Raw genomic sequence first — 19470 nt, 5'->3', positions numbered from 1 at the left:
TGTATTATTATAGTTAGTGTATTAATGATATTATGTATTATTATAGTTAGTGTATTAATGATATTATGTATTATTATAGTTAGTGTATTAATGATATTATGTATTATTATAGTTAGTGTATTAATGATATTATGTATTATTATAGTTAGTGTATTAATGATATTATGTATTATTATAGTTAGTGTATTAATGATATTATGTATTATTATAGTTAGTGTATTAATGATATTATGTATTATTATAGTTAGTGTATTAATGATATTATGTATTATTATAGTTAGTGTATTAATGACATTATGTATTATTATAGTTAGTGTATTAATGATATTATGTATTATTATAGTTAGTGTATTAATGATATTATGTATTATTATAGTTAGTGTATTAATGATATTATGTATTATTATAGTTAGTGTATTAATGATATTATGTATTATTATAGTTAGTGTATTAATGATATTATGTATTATTATAGTTAGTGTATTAATGATATTATGTATTATTATAGTTAGTGTATTAATGATATTATGTATTATTATAGTTAGTGTATTAATGATATTATGTATTATTATAGTTAGTGTATTAATGATATTATGTATTATTATAGTTAGTGTATTAATGACATTATGTATTATTATAGTTAGTGTATTAATGATATTATGTATTATTATAGTTAGTGTATTAATGATATTATGTATTATTATAGTTAGTGTATTAATGATATTATGTATTATTATAGTTAGTGTATTAATGATATTATGTATTATTATAGTTAGTGTATTAATGATATTATGTATTATTATAGTTAGTGTATTAATGATATTATGTATTATTATAGAAGTACCACATGTTAATAAAGAAGCTGCTAAAAGATTTGTTAAGAATGCACTCTGGGATGAAGAAGGTATGACTAGTTTATTAACTATTATCTAGTTAATTAAGGGGACTATTCTATAGTTGCTGCACAATCAAGTAAAAAAAGATCACGAGATGAGACTAACTAAATTATATATAACAAATATCATGAAAGTATTTATGACAATAATATTAATAACACGGAAATCAGTTAATATTAGTTAATTATTATATGATGTCATCATAATGTACTAATTATGATGACCTCATATTCAATGTATATGAAAAGTTTAAAACAAATGTACTATATAAAAAGTTAAAGTTATAGCTTGTTAAGTTATGAGCACTTTGGGATATACATTAAACCAGTAATCCATAACACTAGGACATATGGTGACCATGATGAGGTTATGTATTTTTACAATAAATTTACTAAAAATTCTTATAAAAACTAGATGAGTTGATTAACTGACTACAGCAACTATTAAATTACATACTATAGTTTAGAACTTGTCTCAACTTCCATATTAGTATCACTGATTACTCATATTTGAATTTTGTTTACTAGGTAGTATTTATAATAATATTATCAATTTGTTTACTTGCACATTGCATTAATAACTTAATACTCTCATTCCAAACACCCACACCTTATGTAATGTACTTATCATTATAATAATATATATACTTAGAAATTGATTTCATTTTCACACAATCACATGTTATAATAAAATATTTCATGTATGCTTAATGTGAATAGATGTCAGTATGAGAGAGAAGAGATGGATTGTTTAGAAATAGGACACAAATTGTCGTATATAATTATATATATGTCTGTTTACATTATTACAGTAGTAAATTATAACCCATAATAGGATATATATACTACTGTCACAAACATCTCTCTATATGCATAATTATTACACATAATATACATATATATATACATATATATATATATATATATATATATATATATATATATATATATATATATATAATATATATATATATATATATATATATATATATATATATATATATATATATATATATTACTAGTACAATGTGTTCTAAGTAATGTGTGGTGATTAACCAAAGTAATGTATAAATCATAACACATTGTTCTCAAACTGATGATGAGGTGTAAGGTTGCATTTGTCAAGTGTTGTTCATGAACAAACAGGATACCATAATAATGTTCTATTAAACTGTCCATGTAATTTCAAATATTATTATAGGATCATATGATTTTATCTTGATCTACTTGCCCAGTATGTCAGCATCTTGATAACCATTTGTAACAAATTTAATTACATAAAATCAGTTCACAAAAAAGTTATAAAAAAAAACGTCTTTCACTCAATACATTGATACATTAATGTACAACAATAAATGAAGCCATATCATGACAATAAATTTAGCGAGGCATACAACGAGATAACAAACCACATATATATATATTGGACTGTTATTTATAGCATCATTAACTTGTACAGCAATCGAGAGGTAAGGTTCATTATACGATGGAATGGGAGAACGGAATTCCTTATAGGCATATCGACAATGACCTGTCAATACTGAAGCAGATGGCGTACTTTCTTGAGCCACATGGTGCTCAAATTTATTTATGAATTGACGTATTGCCCATATCCGATGAAACAGCTCAACTAATCCCAATACAATATAGAAATAACTGTTATTAGCTTCAATACTGCTAGAAGTATTGATGGTAAAAATGACAATCATTGTTAAAAGATGTAATATCATAATGGCATTAAACGAAATGTTTGCTAACGCAAATACTAGAACCCATATTCCTGAAGCAGCTTGTCGTTGGTCAAATGATGTCAAGTAGATGATTTGACAGAGGGAATGGATAACAAGACTGAACGCTGGAAAGATTTGCAGTAACCTTACTATTGGAGCAAATGTTACTGTCCAAGTGGCAAATGTGTTATATATCATTTGCATATCATACATACACACACCCAATGCAAGCAATACAGTTGATCTATTAATCGTACGCAAGGTTTTCGTTCGAGTATCTTCTTAACAGAAATACTAATAACTGTTGTCAATAGCAACCAGATAGCAATGACATTTAAGTCGCTTAATTGAGTAGATATATAGTCAGTCTTCCATTGTTGGTCTAATTCAGGCAGGTATATGAGCAGTAACCGAAACACTACTGCTAAAGCTAGCCAGGAAGTAGAGATCACATACATGACATGACGAAACCTGAATGCACAAAATAAAATTGAATACAGATATATTCTACAATCCAACATACTTACCGAGGCAAGTTCATACTGAGCCCTATATATGAGTTATCTATAGTGTATATCAATCTCCAAAGTCTCTGTGACAAGAAAAATAGGCCAAAGTCTTCATATCAACAACAGAACAGAATAGACTAAAGAACAACGCTATAGTTGTGTACTCTAATATACAACAGATTGTCATGTGATCATAAACATTACATCATTGTCTCCAGGAGTCCAGGTCCAAAATTTACTTTTCCCCAGAAAGCAAAAAAATCCACAGATTCCCCCAGACCCTATATATATAATTTCCCCAGAATACCTTTGTTACAAATATTCATTCATTATCACAGTAAAATTTAAGTGTAAGTTAGTCAGTCAAAGCTATCTGAGTCATACATAGTATTGTTTACCATTTTATACATGTCCAAATCTGGATCCAATTCAATGCAGCACGTATGTTGAAGAAAGACCTTGTTTTGCCATTAGCAAAGCATCACTTTTAGTTGATTCCAGATTGGGGTCCTTCTCCCAAGTGTGGTTATACTTTGTTTATAGATTTTTTTCTTCCTCTTCCTCTGGTGAGTGGTGACTGCCTTGTATCAGTGTCATAGTCAGAGGCTTCGGAACTTATCATTTCCTCCATTCTTTGGCGCACTCAGGAACACACTGTTTATTCTCGATTTGAATTTTAAAGTCTGACATGCAGTTGGAATCAATTCCACATGTACACTGATGTTTATATGACAGCTGTTACATGAATGTATTATAAATACTAGTTATATACACTTGATAATGTGTTGTACTCTACTCTCATACTTAACTTCTACCCTGTACAATATATACATTGTAATGTATAATACTTATAAATTACAATGTACATATTGTACAGGGTAAAAAGATATGGTTGGACCCTCACATCTTCCCTCTCATTGCATATGTGGCTCCTCCTTTAGTATTGACCATGCCATGAATTGTAAGCGTGGTGGGTTCCCTTCCATTCGTCACAATGAGCTGAGAAATATAACTGCTGAACTATTGACCGAAACTAGCTCAAATGTTCTAATTGAACCTCTCCTTCAGCCACTCACTGGGGAACAATTATCACACCAATCTAGCAATACAGAAGATAACACTCAAGTGGATATAGCTGCTTCTAATGTCTGGTCTCCATCTGATAGAGCTTTTTTTGATGTTAGGGTTTATAACGGTGTTTTCGTGTAGCAGGGACTTTCGTGTCTTCAGAAGACCATCTTCTTGACTTCTCTTAAATTTATCTATTTAAAGCACACTTAATTATAAGAGGTTACACCCCAGAAGCTATTAAAATGCAAAACACTTTGCAGTTATGTCCATATATGGACATATGTTCTAAGCCTTGATCAGTTGGTTAAGGGAGTTTGACGCTCATGCGCTCCTGGTCTCAACATTAATGATCTAGTTAATTAAGGGACTGTCCTATAGTTGCTTCAAAGTCAAGTAAAAAACAATCACGAGATGAAACTAACTAAATTATAATAAATGTCATGACGAAACTGGTCGCTGCTCTTTTTATCATTAGCATTCTATGAAAACATTTATGACAACAAAAATATTAATAATACAGAAATCAGCAATATTAGCAATATTAGTTAATTATCATAATATGATGTCATCATATCTACTAATTATGATGACCTTGTATAAGTTATAGCCTGTTAAGTTATGAGTACTTTGGGATATATATTTTTAACGTTGTAAACCAGTAACAACTTCACTGTTCTCCGTAACATTCTGTTCAGTACATGGTAATGGTTTTTGTAGATGGTTTTCATCGTTATCGTTATCACTACATAGATGACGGTATTCTGATCTTATTACTACTAAATCCGTGTTTGTCCAGCTACGAGATGAGACAGCTACTTCAGCATTATTTGGTGCATCAGGCTCATATTTCTTATAAATACGCCATAATCTACGACATGAATAAAATCGGATTGTTACTTCTAAAACAGCTAGTACCAACCCAATACGCATGTCCAATGTAATGTAATCTCCTTGTTTGAAATGTTGATAGGCTGTAGTAATGATAACACTAGCAAGATGTTCCACCATAACTAAGTTAAAAAACAACTTAATATTATGAAATACTTGATGTGCCTTAAGTCAGAATGGTCAGAACACCATCGATAGTAAAACAGAAAATATACTTGTAAAATCGTGTGTAAAGGCACTGTAATCAACGGCATTAACAAGCCCAGCTGTTTTAACCAAATCATTGAATGACAAACATTAGGTATACATGAATTATCATCCATAACTGATATGTTAGCATTGCAATGATTAGTAGCAAAAATATTACACATCGATATACACTGCCTTGTTTTATGGTGTTTATTATTGAGCTTACTTTCAGCCATCTTTGCATCCATGGCAAAGGGTTTATAATTTGCAAACCATAGACCTCCTTCAATAAATCGAAGGATAAAGATGACATGGTGACCCATATACATATATTGAATATATCATTTGGACATACGGAAACTGCTCCAATATGCTCCAAGCAAAGATCCCAAGGTTGATTGAGATTAAATATTGTGACGACAAATCGAAGAGCAATGCTTAGAGCTAATAAGAGTCCAGTTACAACGAATCTATAGACATAAAGTACAATATATTTACGTCATAGTAGTCTTAATATAACTAACCTCTTTGATAACGCTACTATCATTGAGTTAAGTAAGACTGGAAAGATATAGACCAAGCAAAAAAATGAAATTGCGGACTTGCTACAACTTTTTTCTGAATTTGTGTTTCACCGAGTATCTACCTGTCGCCAAGATAATAGACATTGAACCTTAGTAGAATAATAGGAGAATCCACAAGCCCAATGAACCGTTAGAGACTTGCGTATTTGCAGCCTGTGATCAAGGAGCAAGGAAAGAGACTCGGAAGAAGCTACGATCTTGTCGATCTGATCGAGATGACTCACGTCGCGTGAACGAGGGGCGTGGTCACGTAATTATTAATCATCTATTAATTTTATTAATTACGTGATTTACGTCACTCGAAAAGAAAAGGTCATTGTCACTGACCTTGCTCTTTCTGTAACAAGTACTGATTAATTGATTGATTGACAGAGTATAATTCCTTCATCACACACACACACACACGAACACCATATGCCTGACTCAGCAAATTGTGTGATGATACAATGCGATAGAACAAAAGAACAAAAGCATGTGCATAATGACAATATGTATGTTACATATAAAATGGTTTAGCTTAACTGGTTTCCTTTTAAGATATAGACATATGTCTGGTTAAAGTTGACATTACTATATTAGGAATATGACTAGTTTTAATCAATTAATTGTGTGGGATGCATATCCGGTATTATAATAACACTGAACTCCAAAGGAAAGTTAAGAAAAATATATTAAATAACAATAGCAAGAAAATAAAAAATAGAAAATTAATGTATAATAAATAGTAATTAAATTTAATAAATTTATAACATATCACTTCTCAGTACTTAATAAGTCAATCAAAATTAATAGTAATATTTAAACAGCAAATTCCAAGTCTAAAGAGTACAAAGCCTGGCTATAGCTATGAGCTCCCATAGACATAATAACAAGACACAAATGACCTATTTTGAAAGGTTTTTTTTTCTTTATAAGCCTGTTCTCTTCCAGTCACAACTGTAACTATTCTCATTGTCAAATTTTGAACAAATATCTGACATTATTATCAGAATACCTCCAGTAAAAGACAGCAGTCATTGCCATATACATAACATGAATGAGCATGATGAGTTTATTATGCGTATATATACAGGCATTCCTCATAAAATTAACCAGAGTTAACTGACTACAACACTATTAAACTGTATACTATGGCTTAGAACGATTGGGTGGTCTCAACTACCATATTAGTGTCTCTGATTATTCATATTTGAATGTGTTTTTTGCTTACTAGGTAGTATTTGTAATGACATAATCAATTGTTTTAATTTGTTTACTTGGCACACTGTACTCACAACTTAGTATATACTCTCATTCCAAACAACCACACCTTTCCTGATATGTAATCTACTTATCATTGTAATATGAGATGTATAATTAGAAATTCATTTCATTTTAACCCAATCACATGTTATAATAGAATAATATTTATATTTACTTAGTGTGAATAGATGTTATAGTAGTCAGTTATGAGATACAAGAGACATGTTGTCTAGAAATAGGGCACAAACTTGTCATATGTCTGTTTACATTATTACACTAGTAAATTATAACCATAGTAGGATATATATACTACTGTCACAAATACTCTATACATAATTACACATAATATTATATATATATATATATATACATTACTAGTACAACATGTTCTAAGCAATGTGTGGTGATTAACCAAAGTAATGTATAAATCATAACACATTGTTTTAAAAACTGCTGATGGTGTGTAAGGTTGCATTTGTCCAGTGTTTTTTCATGAACAAACAGGATACCATAATGATGTTCTATTAAAACTGTCCATGTAATTCAAATATTATTATAGGATCATATGATTTTGCCTAGATCTACTTATCAAGTATGTCAGTCATCTATAAGTTTTATATCAGTTAAATGTATGTGTGATTACTAGGTAGTACTATCTAGATACATATAAAAATACAGGTTAATAAAAAATTTTATGATGTGTTCTGTGGCCAATCAGAACTACCACTAAACAAACTCAATGAACACACTCAATAAAAATGATACTTCAAGTAATATAGATAACTATATTACAAATCAGCCAAAATTTTGTTCAGCAACAATTTTAGTGAGTATACAACAAATGCCAACCATGCATAGATATTATAATATATACCTGTTTATACTTATGTATAACAAATCAAGTGTGACCACTGCATTATTACAAAGCCAATCAAAGATGGTTATGAAGTCTCCAAATGGGGACGATATGTCACTAATGACATCATAACCAGATTTGCTGTGCTTTGTGGCACTGGTGATTTGAGGGTGGATGTTTACAAACAAATTTGTAAATTGCCTATACTCAATATATTAGTTCAATGTAGATTAGTATGATGTAGTTGGGCTGAAAAATAGCTACTATAGTCAGAACATGTAAAATCATAACACCATTGAATATAGCACTTGTAATCAGAGTTTGCAAGTGATTACCAACTGCCGTCATTCTTTCCCTTGATGTAAGATAGAATATTTGATACATAGTGTGTGCAATAAGAGCTACAGATGGAAGGAGATATAATGGCTGAATTATCCAGACAAAATTCACTGTCCAGGTGGTAAATATAGTGTATATAATCCAAAAATCATATGATAATACTCACTACTCCTAATATTATGGTGAACCTGGAAATATGTATATTTGGTTGTTGTTCCCACATATTCTTAATGGAGACACTAATAACTGCTGCCATGAGTAACCATATGGTGACATTGTTTTAAATCGCTTAATTGTGTAGTGATATAATAGGCCTCCCCATTATAATCTAACTCATGCAAGTAAGTATAGAGAAGTCTTAAGAGTACAGCTGCCACTAGTAATGAGGTACAGTAAATATATACGAATCTGTAAAACAAAATTATTATTTACAAATTCATATACATGTAACAATAAAACCTAATTTTACTTTTGTCCTTCTTTTCCGAAGTATGAAGGATATTAATTGGAGATCTTTTGTTCAAGAATATTACAATTATTTACCTACTTCTTTACTTGAAGCAAGATAAAATAACTGCAAGCAATGTCATCCCACACAGATCTACTATATATCCTTATAAGTCATGTTTACAAGCAATATATTAATGAATGTAATGCACGATAGATTGTATTAATATGCTGCAGGTATATATGTGGTGTATTCAATTTGCGCATCCCTAGGGGATATAGTGTCCTTGTTTACATAAATTTAAATTGAAATCTTTAAATTTAAATTTAAAATTTTGCTGAACCATACATACTTTTTACAAAAGGTACAAACACCTTCTATACTTTAAGCATTCATTGTCATAAATATATAATATTACAGTTAGTGCAGCAAGTTTGTGTAAGTGGTTCATGCTCAATAATGTGTAAGCTCTTGGTTCTTGGTGACACATGGAGTTAGATTAGTTGATCATGAGATGACACGATAGGCTTAAAGTATGTCTACTCCATTTGTTAATGTTTGCTTACTATATAACACAGTGGTATAACACTTTGAATCATACCACTTGAACTATAGTAAACACTTCAGTTTTTATTGTAAATAAAATGATAATAATGACAATCTAACTTACACATGGAATAGTTGTATTTCATTTGAGAAAGTTGTAACTGTTCATTATAGTAATGTCCGCATGTTATGTTTACACCTAAAATTATGAGATATATCCAATATTCTATTACTGGTCTTTCTGGTTTAGTCACGAGTCTGTTTACATTACAGTTTTGATAGTATATACACCAAAGCAGGAAGTATATAGTTTTTTATTTAGTCCTATAAAAAATACATCAATATAATTATAATAAAAAAAAGATAAGAAAAAGTTAGCACTGATAAGCATACATATTTACATGGCTATCTTACGCACATAGTCTTGCGATAAAAAGTTTTTTAGATATAGTGTGTTTGATATTGTCATCAACCTGATCAGAACAGCTGTAGGACATCTTTTGATAATCAAGTTCAAAGTCTCTTGATAGCGAAGGATTCACAAACAGTATTGAGTTCCGTTTAGTGTTTCTGTCTAAAAGATCTAGATGCGCCAGTTTTTTGTGGCCTTGCTCTGATATCTTTTCAGCAGACGTAAAGATCATTGATTCAACTACAAAAAAGATGCTTGTAGATAGTCCAGAGTTTGAAGTAACGCATTAAAGCAAAAATTCGAAATCCAAACTCTACAAAACCCAATGGAAGAATGACGTACATTTCTGCGCTATGCATGTACTTTCCATTAAAAATACCACCATGGCTGAAGAATGCAGTTGTTCCCATAGAAATCAGATGGCAAAGCATTATACAGTTAAAGATCCAACTTATAACAATATGAAGACGGACATTTTCTGAATCTTTACGTGCTGAACAATTTCGAGAATAAATTAGAAAAAGCATTTGATGTACACTATGTGTAATCAATGCAAAAAAATGGCATCAGAATAAAAAGTGGACATAGAACGTAAGTGATGTTACATTACATACAGTTGAAATATATATGCAAACATCCAGACTTCATAACAAACTATTGATATCATGAGTATGCAGAACAAAAAGGAGGTAGAAAATTTGTATGCATTTCCTTTCCGAAGAAGTGTATGATTCTAACGAGTTCATTTGGTAACCAAGAGTACGGCATATTATAGTTACCAACACCAAATCAGAACACTACAGACGTGCGTTAATCGAATCTGGAGACTTCCAAATGATACTGAGTCATAATAGTCTGCACCTCCAACTGTAAGACTTGCGCGAATGATCACAGCTAGAAATAGAACAACACTTGCTGGTATCAGCATTGACCTAATGAACGTGAAAAATGAGTAAGATTTTTCAAAAATCTTTTAACAACACACTTACCTCATATTTTTTTATAAAGTCGAATACGAAAAACTGCTGTTTTGGAAGTTAAACCAGTGCAGCAAGTTGAAAAATACATCAATTTTGCAGAATGTAGTAGACAAGAGAGCAAATTTACTCTACTGTCTACTATAGAAGGTAAAAGATAGCTCTTTGATCGTCTGCTTTCGTCGTCGAGGTTATTCTAGCGCTACAGTCTCACGTGACCAATCCCCTTGTGCAAATTAAAGGGATGCCCAAGCCAGGCATTGCTGAGCTATAATTATATTAAGTGGATCCTGTGACTTGCCGAGTGAGCAAGTTCGTGGTATTCCAAAGATAAACTCGTTTGAAGATCAACCCTTAATTCAGCATATATGACTACAATACTATTAGCATGTTGATTAGTGACACACCGCATGCTGTTATCATAACAGTATTACTTTGTTTTAAGCAGATTTTTGTAGATGAGTCCAATTTGAAAGTTGTACAGCTATATGTAGCACATATTAACTGCCATGCCATGTCAGCAAGAAGTCACAAGGGTCCTACTTGTGTACAACAGTATAGTAATTAGTTACATAAACAAGCAAACACCACATATAGAATTTATATTAAGTCTAGACAGTATATAAAAATAATGGATATATACATTAATATAATTATATCAGATAAGACATATCAATAACAAAAAGAATAAAAAGAATAGAAACTTAAAATATTATAAAACTTAAAATAAAACAAAGACATAAAGCTATTAATTAAACAATATACACATCCAATACAGTTATTAAAAATTCCAGCCCAACAAACGCCCACATCAATAATGAGCTAATGAACTATATAGTACCAAACAGTTTAAAAGAATTTAACTAAATGAGACTAGTATAGAATATATATAGTGTTACAACTAAACATAGAGTAATAAAGGATTATAGTTACATATTACTTTAGACTGAAAAAAACAAAAATAGAGTCCACATGAACATGTTTTAAACTAAAAATTCCAAAAAGACCAAAGTCTAGTTATAAGCTCATGTAAAGCTAGTAACAATAATGCATAGTCAGCTGACCTCGTTTGAAAGGGTTGCATTTTTTCTATGTAAACCTGTTCTCTCCCAGTCACAATTTCCTTGTTGCTATTTTCATTGTCACACAAAACAGACATTAGAAAATAGTCAGCTTGTACGGAAGAGAAGCTTCCATTACTTAAAGTACTAACTGACGTTTGACGAATATTCAAGTCATTGCCCACGACAAAGAATAGAGCATTGTCTCCATTACATTTATAAGGTATTAGAATATAGTCAGGTTGTAACGTTTCAGGAGTAACGAAACAATGGTTAAAAGCTAAGCCAGTTTGAATAGAAGGTAATGTTTCTGTTTAACAACATTTTCACCAACATGTCTTGACTTAACCTGGGTCAGAAATTGGTTTCAATGGGTTTGTGTATAATATAAAGTGTATAATAACAATAGAAAGCATAGGCTCTATAGAACAGTTCTACACAACCAAGAGGAACGATCACATATTTCTCTGTACTCCAGCTGTCAAAAATACCTCCAATGAAGACAGCAGTTATTGCCATGCATATAAGATGAACAGACATGATGAAGTTAAAAAATCCCTAATGTATAAATGGAACAGGAATTGTTCTAAATGTACATTACGAGGACAAACTTCTGTTGTGTGCATACTGCATCAAGAACATAGCCTGGTATATGGAGTGACTTATTACAGCAAAGAAAGGCATGACCATTACAAATCGAACGACAAAAGCACAAGATAGTGCGTATGAAACAAAGATATAACTAAACATCCAAACTTCATAGCATACTACGAATACAGTAACAATGAAAGACAGGACGTTACAAGCATTGACAAGATGGTCACATTTCTTAATGTTACAATATTTTTTCATGTATGACCTCATTGCAACAAGTAATGAAAGTGGTATTAAACTCCCTGATATCCAGATGATAAAGCTACAGATATGCGTCACTCGTGTCCTAAAACCACACAGGACTAGGGATATCGACTTCTTCGCCAGGATTCAGTAGAATTACACTAATATTATAGTCATTGTTAATATCAAAACTGACTTTATAATCAATTGTGAAGAGAGTGGACAACAGTACGAAGAAGTACTGCACAAAGAAATATATATGTTACTCCACTCAGAATTGTCCTAAAATTATAAGGAGGAACTATCATTTATGATAGCAATGTTAGTGCAATGAAATTTTTTTACTATATCAAGTAACATTTCTAACAAGACTAGCTAACCTCATAGGCATAGCGTCCGATTTGCAAACAATTAAAACTTTGTATGAGCCGAATCTGCTCAACTTTCTATATATTATTTACTTGTAGTCAATGTCCAGGCCGTTTATAGTTATAAGAAAACAACTTTTAGTCCATGACTTTGAGATGTACAACATCTGCCTAACGCTTACCAACACAGACTTGTGCGGGGACTGGCTATCTCCCCTTTTACGTTAGTTTTATACAAAGGTTAGGAATGTGGGCTAAGGTAACGTCGTACCCAGGTGTTCCGAAAAAACGCCTGGGTACGAGGCTAATACTAAAGTCTAAAAGAAAGGGTGTAACATGTGACCCGTATGCAATCTTTTTAATCAAAAGATATTCAATATTTGTTGAACTAAAGCAGACAAGGAAGGTAGTAATAGTTCACTTGAAGAAAAACCTTTAATTCATGGAACTCATCTTCAACATCTGCTGAACCTTTTCTAGATCTTCCAAAACGACAAGAAGGCTCCAAGTAAGATGTCATACTATCTCTCTCTACCTATTATCTGTTTAGTGTTATAGCAACCTTTTGTAACTTTGCTAAGGCCAGCATTGGGTCTGGTAGCTTTGCTCTGCCATTGTGCTGTCCTCTCTGCTGGTGTACTGCTAGGATCAGCTGGAATGATCATCTTGGAATAGTCAGGTTAGTAATGAATGGGTGGGGTTGTCCACCTTTAGATAATAGAATTGATGGGGTGACAAAAATGACAGCTACAGACAGATGGACACAGCATGAGTGGGGGGGGGGGGACTCCGATATGACCAGCCATTTATCATCTTTTAGTGTTTTATACAATGCAGTTAATGTTAGAATGTAAGCAGAAAGCTGTCAAGGGACTCTCTCCTGAACAACAAAAAGAATATACTTACACTGAAACTTGGAAGAGCTGCTTTAGGTGTTTTTCGTGGGAAAATGGGCAGTAGATTTCTCAGTATTAGGTTTGTTAATTTAGGAGTGTGTGCTGGTTATATGCGATTTATAGCATTTTTTTTCTAATTTACGTGTAAGTTAAATATAATACAGTACAGTTAATACTAATAGAATTTCTTTTGCATAATATAAAGTTATAGCTACTTAAATAAGTTTTAGAAAAAGGTTAAATTTTGTAGCAGTGGTATTTCATCTGGTAAAGAAGTTTATTAATGTTAGCTTTGAAATATGGAAGTTATGGTCTGATATATTAAAGGATTAAATTCATTCTACATTTCCATTTAAAATTATTTCTATAATAATACATACTAAAAATATATTTAATAATGGTATATTAGTAGTAGATTATATTAATATATATTACTATGTATTATTATTATAAACCTAACATGTATGATCTTAGCATAAAAACAATAATCTCTCTATCTCTCTCTCTCTCTTTCTCCTTTCTCTCTCTCTCCCTCTCTCTCTCTCTCTCTCTCTCCAGTGGGCATTCACTTGCTTTGCTATTTCATCCCCATGAGAGTCATACTGGTATCTGTTTCACAACTTATGAAGTCTATGCTTTCATTATACCTATCCTGATTTTACTCACTTACTTGCCATCCTTTAAATATCTAGCATATGCAGCTTATTTGGGCGCTATATTTCTTGTAGTGGCCATGATAGTATGTAGATAATTGATGGATAGATAAATAGGATCAATAATGGACAGATATTATTGATATTTTTTCATATATTGTAGACTGTATTTGTGTATGGAATACAAAATGGTTTCACGCATGATAATGTGCGATGGTTACCATCATCTGGCTTAATGTAGCTCAGTGGTTTGGTCTGACAGCCTTCTTATTCTGTATACATAGCATGGTAAGAGAGAAGGAGAGTATGTGGTGTGTGTACTATTATATATATTATATATAGGTCATACTCATTAGAGTCAGCAATGAACACATTCACAGTATAGGACTTATGTCCTTGATGCAGCTGCTCTTGTTTAGTAGTTGGTATCAACTTACCATTTGCTCTTTATGTTACTTTTATTGGGTTCAGAGACACAAGGTAAGGTATTCTCTATTACTAAGTTATTACACAATAAATATCCTTTCCTTACATCCTACTCTGTCCTTCTCAGGTTATATATTTGAGATATGCCAGGTGGTGCTTTTAATGACACAGTTTCGTATTTTTCTATCATTGGAGCTCACGCTAACTTTTCCAATTGTCTTCAAGCCTGCCTCTGATGTAAATGGAAGAAATCATACAAATTTCTCCTAGTAAGATATATGATAATGTAGCATTTTTAAATATACTTTACTCAGGTATTGCTGGTATTTTGATGTCAATGCTATTCTAGAGCTCTATGGGAGACGGGTAAGATGAAATGGACAGATAATTAAATAAACAATAGATGGATGATTTGATAGTTGTATTGGATAACTATATAATTTTATTGTTAACTTACTGTAGGAACTAAAATGGAAGATAGCACACACTGTAATGATCTGTTCCATGCGGACAATACTGGTTCTATATCCTGGGGAGTGGCCGTGGGAATTCCTTCGTTTTGAACTTTGCCTTGCCTTTGTTGGAGTTTAGCACCAGTATTCTTGCCTTTGTCTTGCCACCTTTGTTTCATCTTAGTCTAAAATGGCATGACACTGCCATATATCTAATATACTTCATATTGTGATCTTAGTATTGGGTATTCATAGGCAACAGCATTGGCCCCACTGGATATTAATCTTTATGAGGCCATTGCTAATGGTGGTTCAAAGTTGATAATTGTCACTCTTTCAAGAAGGTTGTGTCAAAAATCAACCGACACTAGTGACTTATATTAAGTTAACAAACCAGTATGTTGTATGTTGTAATATCAATTTGATAAGCCTTCAAATTTGCTGTTATTTTGTTTACTATGGACTCAATTTATTATGAAAATCCCCTTAAAAATTCTCAATAACAATGCTCACTTTGTACCTGAGGTTGATTTCAAGCTAGACTGTCCCAACTAATGGAGGGTGCAGTGCCAGCAAGTACACAGACCATTAAAAATTACAATTTAGTAATGTTTGTAACAAACAAAACTAAGTGCAGTTTATGAAGAAATGTATATATGATGACTCATATATTGTATATCGAATTAAATCGTTATTTTTTTATGGCAACTAATTGTTATTAATTACTCATAAATTGGGCTCTTGTCGCCATATTCCTCGTAATTTTAATGAGCACGTGATAACAGAAAAGTGCGGGAGATACGAAAATGTAAATTCGATTGCTGTTAAAATTATTTCGCATGAAACTATCTAACTACATTGTAGTCTTCATTTAATACCAATGAACTTTACACCATTCAAAAACGTGCGAATAATGCAACTGTCAAGACATGATCAGGTGTATAGTGATCATGCTAGCCTGCTACTCCAGCCAGATTCAACATAGTGATGGCAAGTATACCAGTGAGTCAGGGCAGATATTTATCTAGGTGGACTTGTTTCCCAGTTCATGCAAGACAAGACAGCCAATGTGGTAAATACAAGATCTTGGTATACAAAGATTAGAAAGCTATGATCTTTGCTGTCTCAATATTAACAATGACACAAGGACTCCTTCCAGAATTAACATTAGGTTTTGATATTAGAGACACATGTACATTAGAAAACTACGCTTTAGAAGAAGCTCTAAATTATGTTACTGGAACAGTTGGTGGCAGTGGAGAAACTTACAGTGTTTCTGGAGTTGTTGGTGCTGCAGCAAGTTCTGTCTCCATTGCTGTAGCTAGCCTCTTACGTCTCTTTCACGTTCCTCAAATAAGCTATGCCTCAACAGCTCGTACCCTCAGTGACAAACTCGTTATGATTATTTTTACGTACTATACCTCCAGATTTATTTCAAGCCCTGTGTTATGGTTGACTTAGTATTATATCACATTGGACTTATGTCATTGCTATCAGTTCTGATGATACTTATGGCAGAGAAGGGATTGCAGCTTTTAAGAAAGAGTTAAACCGAAATCAGTGATGCTGCAAATAGAACACACTGTGTAGCCACCAGTATGAATTGTCACTGTCTGCTAGCGAACAAGATTATGATAAAGCTATTGATGATATTAACAAGTATGGGGTGGGTAATGCTAGCGTTGTTGTCCTTTTCAGTCAATTAAAAACAGCTGAAGGTGTTCTCAGAGCTATCGCAAGATACAACAATCATAGACCACTGACATTTATGTTAGTGATGCAGTTGGTGACCAGCTACCAAGTAAATATCATGCTATAGCTCAAGGAATGATCAGTGTACTTCCTAAATATTCTGAAAGTAGAGACTTTGATGCTACTTTCAGTCACTAAAACCCAGTACAAACTTAAATCCGTGGTTTAGGGAATATTGGAGTAATGTCTTTAACTGCTCTTTTTCAATCAGATAGCGATACAAAAATTAGTGTGATGAAACTAAACAAGCTATAAATTATAGTAATGGTTACAAACAGAACAGTAAAGTGTCATTTGTCATTGACGCAGTCCTACGCATATGCTCAGGCTATTCACAATCTTCTACTCGCTACTTGTGGGGAGATAGAGTATGTAATGAAGTGCTTGATCACAAAAATACATGGGAACAGTTTTAAATGGTGCACTCTTCGACAATTCCTTTATAATATTTCCTTCACTGGAGTTTCACGGTTGTTAGTTTTGACCAATTAGGTGATCAACAAGGAGGATACTGGATTAAGAACCTTTATAGAGTACCAAATAAAGGGACGTATCAATACAAAACTGTTGGTTCTTGGGATGGGAAAATGTCATGGTTGCAGCTCACATCACCCATTAAATGGTCAACTGGTACCATTCCTCTATCAATATGCAGTCAAGAATGCTCATCGGGACAGTTCCCTCGTCTTATAGAGAACCAGGTCCTTGTTGCTGGATATGTGAGAACTGTAATCACCACAATGAAGTTAGCACTGGTACGGTATGGTGTTGTCTGCCCCAAAGGTTACTCTTCTAATATTCAAAGAGATAGTTGTGAAGCTAATCCTATCACACATTTAACATGGTCAAATCCTTTCTCCATTCTAATACTCTAATGACCATGTTGGGTTAGCTTGCACAACAATAAACTGCTTGTGTGTTTATTATCAATTTAAAAAACACAAATAGTTAAGGCATCAAGTCGAGAGCTCAGTGCTGTGTTATTATGTGGTATTTTCATATGCTATTTGCTGCCATTTTCTCAATTGGCAAAACCATACTTTTCACTTGCACAATACGTCGTTTTGGTTTCGGTTTTGCCTTTTCTCTCTGTTATGCTGCCTCTTGTGAAATCAAATCGAATCCATCGAATATTCAATCGTCCAAATACCTCCATCAGCGTCCACCACTTATAAGCCCTCAGAGCCAGCTGCTTTTCACTGGTTTGTATCCTCATACAAGTGATCTTATCAATTTTTGGGGTCAGTCATTGAAAGGCCTGGCACTTCTATAAATACAAAGGTAACACAACAGAACATAAGTGTAACTATACTCCTTACATTGGACTTATCATTTCCCTTGGATACAACTTTGTCTTACTATTCATAAGTGCATATTATGCCTTTCGTACACGTGTAAAATCCTCTCAAAACTTTAATGAAGCTAAATTCATTAATCTTACACTTTACAGTATCATGATAATATGTTGGCTTTTGATACCTGCTTATCTGGCTACTGCAAGTCTTGGAAGTATTTTTCAGACTTCATCTCAAGTCTTTGCTATTGTTTTAAGTGCTAGTGCTATATTGTCTTGTCTCTTACTTCCCAAAGTTGTATTTTATATTCAGTGCAAAAGAGAAAACAAAGTAAGAAAAATTATATTATTATTTATAGTACATATGTCCAATGATCATGATTTTCAATCCATCTTTCCTCCTATCTTTGATACTTTATTTGTATCAATTATTTCATTTTTCATGTTATGTAGACTCAAAAAGTGATAGTGGTCTTAATTCTCAAGTACTTGAGAGGAGAGCATCTATCCCATTGGGAGGTAAGTGATGATTAGATAATGAGGATAGTTTCACACTTAATACATTTGTGTTAATATTTTAATGAGAGTTATATCACTTAACACAATATTAGATACTCATTACATTATATTATAATTGTTTATAAGACATTTCTATAGTTCTATTATCTGATAATATTATTAAATAATGTACCAATATCATTACATTACAATCACTATTAGGCTTCTTTGTTATACAGAACATAAGATTAGTCTTCATGCTGCCCTCGGTGTACCAGTAACACAACTATCATTGAAATCACCTACAACTCCTTTAGATGGTAAGGTGTGGTACATTAATTTAAAACTTTTACTGAAATCATTTAATAATAGACTTATATAAGAAAATTATATCAGATATATACCTTTCATGATGAACTGAATATCAGTTACCATAACCGTTAACATCTGTTGAAAGTAATAGATGTGAAAGATCATCTATTGAGCTAGACTTGTCTGTAAATATACTATACAAGTATTTCTAGCCTCACAAACAATGTCTCTATAT

General features: G+C 32.3%; 1 pseudogene; it reads left to right on the top strand.

Moving 5' to 3' along the window:
- Positions 1 to 16610: 16610 nt before the first annotated feature.
- Positions 16611 to 18944, top strand: LOC121391473 (annotated as a pseudogene).
- The last annotated feature ends 526 nt before the right edge of the window (positions 18945 to 19470 follow it).

This window comes from Gigantopelta aegis, unplaced genomic scaffold, assembly GCF_016097555.1.
Source record: "Gigantopelta aegis isolate Gae_Host unplaced genomic scaffold, Gae_host_genome ctg2520_pilon_pilon, whole genome shotgun sequence".
In the NCBI taxonomy this organism is placed as follows: Eukaryota; Metazoa; Mollusca; class Gastropoda; order Neomphalida; family Peltospiridae; genus Gigantopelta; species Gigantopelta aegis.
The sequence above is the reverse complement of the archived record's forward strand: the minus strand, read 5'-3'. Positions and strand labels throughout refer to the sequence as shown.